At 43.0% G+C, this 10345-nt stretch overlaps 1 long non-coding RNA gene across 1 annotated transcript; it reads left to right on the top strand.

The window, feature by feature from the left end:
• Nucleotides 1-9: 9 nt before the first annotated feature.
• On the top strand, nt 10-2513 carry LOC115512473. Its single transcript, XR_003968401.1, has 3 exons — nt 10-585; nt 1327-1447; nt 2214-2513. It is a non-coding gene; the product is annotated as an uncharacterized LOC115512473 (long non-coding RNA).
• Nucleotides 2514-10345: the final 7832 nt, after the last annotated feature.

Below are 10345 nucleotides of genomic sequence, written 5' to 3' on the forward strand. Positions count from 1 at the left end.
TTGATTGCTTTTAACTCAAAATAATCTTTATGCCAAAGTGGCCTATCTTGGGGTGGCCTGCCCTTGGCCCCTACTGTTCCCACCGATGGTGGTGGCTCTGGTTCCTGGCCTCCTGGTACCACCTTCTCCCTTGATCTCTCTAGTCTTACGGGTAGTAGCAGCTCTCTGCTGTTGCAAATATGTGGCTTGCTCCTCCCTCCCTTCTCCCCCATCCTTTCTTTGACTTTCCAAGTCTTTCAACACTTTTTTAAGCAGTTGCCTACATCACACTCCCTCAACTGGATTATCTAGTATGGGCTCTGTTTAGAAGAGAATGTTAATAGGGTACATTTATGAAAATTAATAAATTCATACTAGTACAAAATTATTAATGAAACTAAAAACTTTTTAAAATTTCACCGATGGCCCCAATAATGTATTTCCAATAATATTTTTTTCTGTTCCAGGAACCAAACGAAATTCCATATTGCATTTAGTCATCAGGCCTGCGTAATTAACTTTGGTTTCTGACAATTTATTGATCTTTTCTTGTTTTTATGACCTTGACCTGAAGACCTCAGTTATTTTGTGAAAGGCACTCACCTGGTAGGTTGTTTCATATTTTCCCATGATTAGACTGGGGTAGTACATTTTTGGAAGAAATATCATGTGCTATAATACCCTCCTCATTGCATCTATCAGGAAGAGGGGACATGGTACCATCCTTCATTATTGTTAGAGATGTTTACTTTGACTACTTAGTTCAGGTGACGTCTGCAGATCTTGACATTGTAGTTACTACTGGGACATTTCCATTCTCTACTGACTACAAGTGAGTCACCCTGTCTACTTAGTTCATAACTTAGAGGAGGCAGATGTAGCTCCCGTTGCTTGAAGGCAAAGTATCAAGGTATTTGTGGAAATGTGTTAAAACCACCACAAAAATTAACTGTAAATATTTTGAGGTAAAATCTTTGCAACTAAAAAAAAAAAAAAAAGAGGATAAGACCCACCTCACGTCCCCATCCATTTGGGGAGAACGGAAAGCTCGAAGGGTCTGTGAGTGCTGTGTGCAGGTTGGCCACTAGATTCCCAGCCCCAGCTTTGATGACTCACATTAACAGACAATTCAGAAGCAATGGTTTCAGACATGGCTAGATCCAGGGCTCCAATTTTGTGTCCAGGATATTTTCGCCTTTTATCTTAATTCTGCTTCCCACTGAATTGCTTCCATTCTCAGTCAGCCTCCCCCATGACGGTGGCCAGGCGGCTGCCTGCAGGATCATACTCTCACAGCCAGGCAAAACCATCCAAAAAAGCATTCCTCTTTCCTCTTTTTCACGATAGCCGAAAAGATAGAGTGCGGTGATTGACAAGGCCTTGGACACAAGACAAGCCCTGGAGCTACAATGATTCGGGTCTTAACCCTCCTCCCAGCATCACAAGGACTGAGAAAGAATGACCAGAGGTGCTGTGGGGGCGGGGGAGGTGGGGGGTGGGTGGGAAGGAGACCGGTGACTGGGTGATACAAACAGAGATGTCTTCCACTAAGCGGACTGACCCTCAGTTCCTCGGGATATCCGTGCTCAGGCCACAGCTCCAGCATGCCTCAGACAGGTGTGGCTCAGGTAGTGAGGGCAGAAGGCTTGTTGGCATCCCAGCCCAGGCTCACCTACCTCTTTGGTTCATGTGTTTTGATCATTTGTCTACACCGGTGCTTTTCAACCGAGGGCGATTCCCACCCCCACTCCGCTTAGGATATTTCATTATGACCGAAGACGTTTTTAGTTGCCATAAGTTGGGCGAGGGGGTTGTCCTACGGGCATCTAGTGGGTGGAGAAGTCAGGATGCTGCTAAACATCCTGCAATGCACAGGCCCGTCCCAAACCACGCAGAATCATCTGCCCCCCAAAATGCTCATAGTGCCGTGGTTAAGAAACCCTGGTCTAGGCAATCGGAAAAAGAGTATGTTTCTGCTGTTTTGCCAGAGGAAAAACTGCATACCTGACATTCACTGAATTACTTTTCCCCGCCTCATTATCTACCGAGTTAGGTGAATTGAGAAGTTACCCCACCGTATGTGTAAAAGGCTTAAAGATAAGGGGCTTAATTCTACCTTTTGGAAACAAGGAAAGAGACCTTCCTTTCCCTTTTCTTTCACAATTTCTTTCTCTGTTTTTCAAACGTATGTAAATCTTTTTTTTTCTTCTTTTTTTTTTTAATGGCTGCATCAGCCTCTTGCCAGTCTCACAGCTCAGAAATGTGTCCCCGAGGACCAAGAGCCATCTCTATGAAATGTACTCCTCAAGGAAGATGGTGCCCTGCCTCGCAGTTTCCTAGGAGAAGACAAACCTAACTTCAACTATCATCTGAGTTCACGTTGCAAAACCTGCCGAATGTCACCAGGGCATCCGCTCAGCTGTAACGGCGCAAGATTTCCCCGCTGTCTGCCATCTCTTTAGCAGATGGCCAGAGATGCATATCACATTCTGGTTTAATGCTTATTCAATAAAAAAATTATTTTCTTTCTCTTCTTTGTAGAGAGGTTTTCTGAGTTGAGAAGACATTTCACTTTTCATTACATTTCCACAACACATGCTAGTTTATTAGAATAGTTAAAAAGCAAAGTCTGTCAGAGATGTGGACACGCATTCCTCGTTTCCCAATAAGGCTATTTGACCCCAATTTATTCTTCTTTTCTTTTCATCTTCATTCAGTTCAAGATTAAGTTCTCTGTTGTATAAGTGTCTTAGAACTTGTCCTTAATCGAATTCTAATCAACATTAGTATTGTTTTCAAACAACTCGTATGTGATCTTAAAATCACCTTGGCTTCAAAAGGACATGTCAGTGGGGCGCCTGGGTGGTGCAGTCGGTTGGGCGTCCGACTTCAGCCAGGTCACGATCTCGTGGTCCGTGAGTTCGAGCCCCGCGTCAGGCTCTGGGCTGATGGCTCAGAGCCTGGAGCCTGTTTCCGATTCTGTGTCTCCCTTTCTCTCTGCCCCTCCCCCGTTCATGCTCTGTCTCTCTCTGTCCCAAAAATAAAATAAACGTTGAAAAAAAAATTAAAAAAAAAAAAAAAAAGACATGTCAGTATTTCATAGTCCTTCCCAAGGAATCATTCTATTCCTTTCTTGTTTAAATTTCTCCTTTCCTTTGTTGATAGGAGCTCTGCTTGATAAAAACAGCTCCCAGAGCTGAGCTCTAGTGAGGAGTAGTGACCAGCTGCAGTATTTCTGGCAGACAAAACAAAATGAGCTCTGGTTTCAGGTTTGGGAGGCGAATGCTGAACCCTTGTGTTAAAAAAACAAAATTCAACTGAGTACATTTTAAAGACCTTGTTGGCTTTATTTGATTCATGAATCAGAATCCCATCTAGCAGATAGAAAGGAGCTCCAAAGAGCTGTGCAAAATGAAAGAAAGACTTTTATAGGCAGAAGGGGGCAGGACAAGGTTTATAAAACTCTTAAGATTTGGAGGGCGACGGTGTGGGGATCTATTCATCTTGCTGCGGCCCAAGACAAGCCTCCTAGGTAAGTTCCCTTTGCTATTATTTAAATTGCCACCTACCAACCCAGGGCGGCCTGCCTCTTTCTTCGGTCTCTCCCTGCCCTCTGATTGCTGCGGCAGGTTTCAGATTGCACCAGGAAAGCTCCCGAGAGGGCTGTGAACCAGAAAAAGAAAAGATGAGACAAAGCTTTTGTGAAACAAGAGAAGTCATTTTAGGCCCGCAGCTATTCTCCCTGGTCTGTGCCCAGCTTGCCCAAGCACATGGCTGGCAGAACCTCCCAGGAGGTGCTGAATTACAAAGAAATGCAGAAACCTCAGCAGTAAAGGATTTCAAGGGAACAAAGGGAATGCAAAAACTAAGTCTCTACCAGGCTTGGAAATAGCCACACCTGATCAGAGACAATAAACCAGTGGTTAAACTCCAAGTGCAGATTCAAAGGTGAGCAAGGCCCTGCTTGCCTTACCTGAGATCTGGAGCCCAAGACCCCATCTAGTTTATACCTGCTCTTGGAGCAGGCCCGCAGCCACATCCTGTCGTCAGAGTTACCTACGCCTTATTGTAATGTTAAAATCTCCACCCAAGGAGAGCACAAGCCTCCCTAACACAACCTACAACGTACTTACAGTCGTGTTTCCTTAAGACGCATGCGCAACCTCGTGCCTACCTCGACATAAGATGACAAAACTCCCCTTTCCGAATATTTATCCTGACTCTAAATAAAAGAAACCCACTCGTCCCTGCTCTGGGAGTTACGGCTTTGGAACTTATTCCCTGTGATCTCGTTACCTGCTGCATGCACATAAACTTTCTTCCTTCATGTGACCCCTCTACCTGGAGTCTTCTCTACCTGAAACTCACCAAGGAGCAGACTCACTTTAATCTGGTTACAATTATGGGTACATTAAGTTAGGTATTAGGTCTTGGGTTGGTGATGTGGGCTTAGCACAAGTGACTCTGTGGTAGGGTCCCCTCCCTAAGGAATGTGAAGAAAAAAAAAAACACCTCAAGGCATATGCATACGTGACAACGTCCCTCGAGACCTCGGAACATGAGACCATTTAATCAGACCACGTGTTTGTGTGTTACCATATATGGGAGATGAAGAAATAGCAAATATATTAAAAAAAAAAAAAAAGTAGGCCATGTGGCGTTTGGGGCTCAGTTCTTCAGGTACACACCCAACTGAGCCCAGCCAGCATGAATAAAGTTGCTTCCTGGAAAGAAAAGTCTTGATGTCACGACTCTGTGAGAGAGAGAGAGACAACTCCATTTGGAGCAAACTCCATTTGCTACAACTCCATTTGGGGCCTGTTGTCTCTTTTTTTAACCTTTGCATCAACTACAAAATCTCAGAGGAAATGACTTTACCTCCTGCTGCCTATGTAACCAGCAAGCAAGGAATGCTAAATATGCAGCATATGTTTAAAAAGCCATGTCAAATCTGGATTGAAGGTCAAAACAAAACAAAACAAACAACGACAAAAACCCAGCAAGTAAGAGTGATCTAGGAAATGTTGCCTACCTTGTATTTCTAATTACTTTTGTTTTTTTATTTTTTGAGCAGGAGAGGGGCAGAGAGAGAGAGAGGGAAAGAGAGAATCCCAAGCAGGCTCCACGCTGTCAACGCAGAGCCCGACATGGGGTTGGATTCCATGAACTGCAAGATCATCACCTGAGCTGAAATGAAGAGTCAGACACTTAACCCACTGAGCCACCCAGGTGTCCCTGTTTTTGTTTTTTTTATACTATTTATTAAGAAGGAAAGAGGATTTTTATCATAAAACTAACATTCGCTGCTGAAAATTTAGAAAATACAGAAAAATTAACAAAAAAAAAAAAGGAAATTTTAAAATGTCCTCATCCAGAAATAACTCATGCTGACACTTTGGTTTGTATTCTTTCCTTCTTCCCTTGCAAACTTTAACTTCCCTTGTAAATTTTAACAATGTAATTAAACGTGCTGTCTATTCCTCCTGTGTAAGGGAGAGAGGGGTCACTGTGGACATCTGTGGTTTGGACATGGTTCAGCAGTTGCTAAAAGCTGATGAGTACAATAATGATCACACTGGTTTTGCTTTTTTGTTTTGTTTTGGCAGAATCATCCATCCTTGTTAAGATAATGTTCCAGGATGTTTGTATTTGTACGTAGTCGAGCCACACAGCAACAAATGAAAAAAATAGCTCTTTTCCAAAGCCTCTGTAGGAGAGGAAAGACGTTTTCCTCTAGTCTCTTAGGTTTAGTGCCCATGGCTTGTGAATTCAATGGGCAAAAGACACATTAACAGGAGAAAAAGGTTTTTCAGTGTATACGCAGGAGCCAGTCAAAGAAGCAGCTGGCTAGTTGAATGGTTCAAGTTAAAGGTTTGTATATTTAACAGCTTCTATGGGAAGAACAAATAGATTCCTTTAGCAAAGACAAATGGATTTCTAGGAGAACAAATGGGAGATAAGAAAAACTGTGATAATATGTGTTTATACGGATGCAGTGGTCTTTCTGTCTTCTTCGTGGCCTTGAAACACCCCTGGAGAGGGTAATTACGGTAAGTTTATTACTGGTCCTGCTCCTAGGAGTAGAAGCCACCCCAAAGAGAATTTATGGCAGGCTCCTTTCTTAGAAGTTTCTGCTTTTAGTCATGTAAGGGAAGCTCCAAGAAGGCTTTTTTCTACATCAGTTGAATCTCAACTATCTTCAGCTTAAAATCATCTTCATGCCAACCCTGGACGCACCAAGTGAGTCCCCACATCTTCAAAGAGGGAAACGAAACAAAAGGAGGGGTTGGAAGCTAACACTCTCTGAACCATAGGGCTGGGCCGGGTGCTTTATCCACAACGGTTCCACAGGTTAGGTTTGATTGATTCCATTTTACAGATAGCAAACTAGAGGCTCAGAAGAGCGAAGCAACAGACCCTATAATCTGAGCCAATTTGTATCAGAGAGCCTAGAATCATTCTACTTTTATTCAACAAGCATCTGGTGAGTGAATTCTATGTGGCAGGGTCTATGTGGTGGGTCTTTGGCTGAGCTCCCAGAAACAGAGCTGAGATGCGAATTCGCGTACAAGTGCTTTATGGGGGAAACAGCGTCTCAGGAGAAGCAGAATGGGGGAAGCAGAGCAGAATAGGGGAATCCGGTGAGGCAAGCGTGTGGTCTCCACGGAAGCCTAGCTCAGTCTCATCCCCTGGAGACGCTCTGGAGCACAAATTGCATCATGGAGTTAAGTGCCCTTCATCAGTCCGTCACTTTAGCCAAGGCAGCGACTGTGGATGCTACACAGTGAGGGGTGGGCACGCCTGCTGGCAGGGGGGATCTGGGCCCCCCAACACCAACCACCTACCTCAGGGAGCCTGCTGTGGCCCAGTGCTGCTTTTGCCTGGATGGGCAAATGCGTCTAATCTGGGGGAAATAAAATGGAAGAAACAGACAGGAAGGAGAAGCTCCTTCCTCCTGCAGTGTCCTTCCAGCACCTTCTATTGATAAAATCTAACCAAATGCTCGCTGCAAACAAGAAGCGCTTAAATAGTCTAGCCCACTATCACAGAGCAGACGATAAAGGGTAGATTTTGAGGCGAGTAACAATAAATTGATAACTGGCACAGCCACTAAGATCACAATTGGACAACAAACCTTCCTTTGCTTTTCTTCTTTTTCTCCATCCTTGTTGAGTGTTCATTATGCTCAACCAAAAAAATTAGCAAAAGAAGAGTCTGTGCTGCCTGGCTCTTTTGCTGGAGCCTACGATGTGGACCGGATGGGCCAACGTTCAGTCTTCCCACTGCCAGGAAGCTCTGAACCACCCATGGGACCAGTGTGGCATGATAAACAGTAGGAGAAAACCCATCTGGGCACAGCCCCAAAGGCCAACTGCTTTGGGGGTGCTGGGGAAAGGGGGAATCGAAGCCACACAGCCAGGTTCTGCCATACATTGTTCAAGCAGTTATGGCCGCTCAAACTTTACTAAGATGACGAACTTCTGGTTGTTGGATTGGGTCTCAAAGGTCATGCTGTTGGGCACATTCCCGGAGTCTTCCTTAAGGTCATCAAAGTAGCCAGTGTCTCTCTTTCGTCCTTATGAATTTTTGCGATGCAAACAGGGTTGTTATACATTTTCATGAAAATATTTTAAAATTATATTTATATTAAAATATAAATTGAAATTTTATTTAAAAATAATTTCCAAGAAATTAGCAGAAGAAAATACAATGACATTCTAATAATAATATCTTTTCTATTGTCATAAAGACAATGCCTTGTCATTATTATCCCCAGAAGATACAGAGGACAGTGGGTAAAGCATGGGTAAGGGCTTTTCCCTTCTGTTGTCTGTGATAATTGACTTCCAAAGTCAGTTTTGCATATGCGCTCAGCCTTAACTTAGACTTTAGAGCTGAGTGAACCTGTCAGGCAAAGAGCTCATCTATACTCAACCTCACACACACACACACACACACACACACACACACACACAATCCAAACTGCTTACTGGTATTACACACTTCCTACATTTTTTAAGATTCTATTTTTAAGTAATCTTTATACCCAATGTGGGGTTCAAGCCCACAAACCCAAGATCAAGAGTCGCACACTCCACCAACTGAGCCAACCAAGCACCCCACACACTTCCTATTTCTATATATTAGGGTAATATCTTTATATTACTTGTGTTGCTGGATTTTTTTTTTTTTTAGCTTTTAATTGTGCACTTACAAACATGAGAAAAGCTATTCATTTTTTTCTAGTGATCAACAAAAAATGTACTAAAAATTTTAAAATGCCTTCATCTTTATGGGGTGACTTTAGAAATTATTATTATGTTCTTACATTTTCTGGAATATTGCCATTTAGAGGATTAGTGATAATTAGTGGGAAACATAATACAGTATATCTAATGAAAATGTCATTGATGTTATTCTATTTAGTTATATTTACTTTTGTGAATGAAACAAATGCTTTAAAATATTTGTTGGGGCGCCTGGGTGGCTCAGTCGGTTAAGTGACCTTGGCCCAGGTCATGATCCCATGCTCCGTGGGTTCGAGCCCTACGTCAGGCTCTGTGCTGACAGCTCGGAGCCTGGAGCCTGCTTCGGATTCTGTGTCTCCCTCTCTCTCTGCCCCTCCCCTGTTTGCACTCTGTCTCTCTGTCTCCCAAAAATAAATAAATATTTTAAAAAAATTTTTAATAAAATAAAATATTTGTCAATTTGATGACACAGGTAAGTCTGGTGAGCAGATTGGAGAGAATAGCGTGGAGTTCTGAGCACTAGCGGCTTCTCAGCAACTGCATCCAATGGCCTGTTCTCAGTCCTCACTCTGTTGACTTCTTTGAAATGCCTAATTCCTATCTTTTTGAACTAGATAATGTCCCATTTCCTCCATCTCTCTGATCTCAGCCTCTCCACTCTTCTTGTTTTCAATCCCCAGGCAAAGGAATTCAAATCTCCCTAGTCCCTGCCAAAGTGACTCATGCACATAATGGAGCTGCTGGCTTCCACCATAATTGATGGTCACCAAATTTATTTTATTTCTGTTTTAAGTTTATTTGTTTTCTTTGAGAGAGAGCGAGGTGAGGAGAGGCAGAGAGAGAGAGAGAGAGAGAGAGAGAATCCCAAGCAGGCTCCACACTGCCAGCACAGAGCCTGATGCGGGGCTCAATGTGGGAGTCAAACTCATAAACCGTGGGATCATGACCTCAGCCGAAATCTAGAGTCAGACGCTTCACTGACTGAGCGCCCCCCAGGCGTCCCGATGGCCACCAAATTTAAATGGGGTTCAGTCCTGCCCGGGAATCATATTATATTTCTCTGACCAACTAGTCCCCTCTTTTACTTGCCAGAATGGCTATTTCGAACCTCCACCCCCATCAGATCTCTGAAGGATGTAAAGACCCATTGCCCTTTGGGATGGAGAGAAAAATTTATTTTGCCTGCCTCTGATGCAAATGGCAAATGATTTCACAAGCCTCAACCACTGAGAGTGTAGCAAAATGGAGTCTGGACCCCAGGGGACAATAGAGGAGAACAGAGCAAGGAGGGAAGTAGATTTGCAGTGACCCTCCTCAGCTGTCCCCTCACAGGCTGAGGGGTGCCCCAACTGAAAACATGGAAGAAAACTCTCCCTTTCCTGGTGCGAGTCTAAACCTATATGTAGGTCTTGGATGCCAAGCAATAGAGTTACATACGAATAACTTTATGACATTATAAAGAAGACATCATCACCTACAAATGAAAAAAGGAAGGCATGTTCAAAAGGTGATGTTGGAATAATTAGTTAAAATTCTAGAGAAATAAAAACCATCACTTGAATAATACCAAAACAAGCTCGAGAGACTTTAGTTATATAAATAAATAGAATAAAAAATCAAGAAACTATAATTGAAGACTTGAAGGAAAGACGGGCATGTTTGTCTACATAAAACATTTTAACTCCTGTATGTAAAAATAAAATTAGATTTGGAAAAAATGCATTTGGTATGAAAAATGCTGAGAGTACAATAGTTTAATTGGCAAAGGACACTGGTTTTTTGTTGTTGTTGTTGTTGTTGTTCTTATTTGTTTTTTAAAGATTTTATTTTTAAGTAATCTGTACACCCAACGTGGGGCTCGAACTCACAACCCTGAGATCAAGAATCGCATGCTTCTCCAACTGAACCAGCCAGGTGCCCCGGCAAAGGACGTTGTTATGGGGTGCATGTTATGGGCTGTTGTGCCCCCTAAATTCATATGCTAAAGCCCTAACTCCCAGTACCTCAGAATATGACTATATTTGGAGAGAGGGAATTTCAAGAGGTAATTAAGTTAAAATGGGGTCATTAGGGTGAGCCCTAATCCAATATGGCTGGTTCTAGAAGAGGAGATTAGG

This window comes from Lynx canadensis, chromosome B1, assembly GCF_007474595.2.
Source record: "Lynx canadensis isolate LIC74 chromosome B1, mLynCan4.pri.v2, whole genome shotgun sequence".
Taxonomy (NCBI): Eukaryota; Metazoa; Chordata; class Mammalia; order Carnivora; family Felidae; genus Lynx; species Lynx canadensis.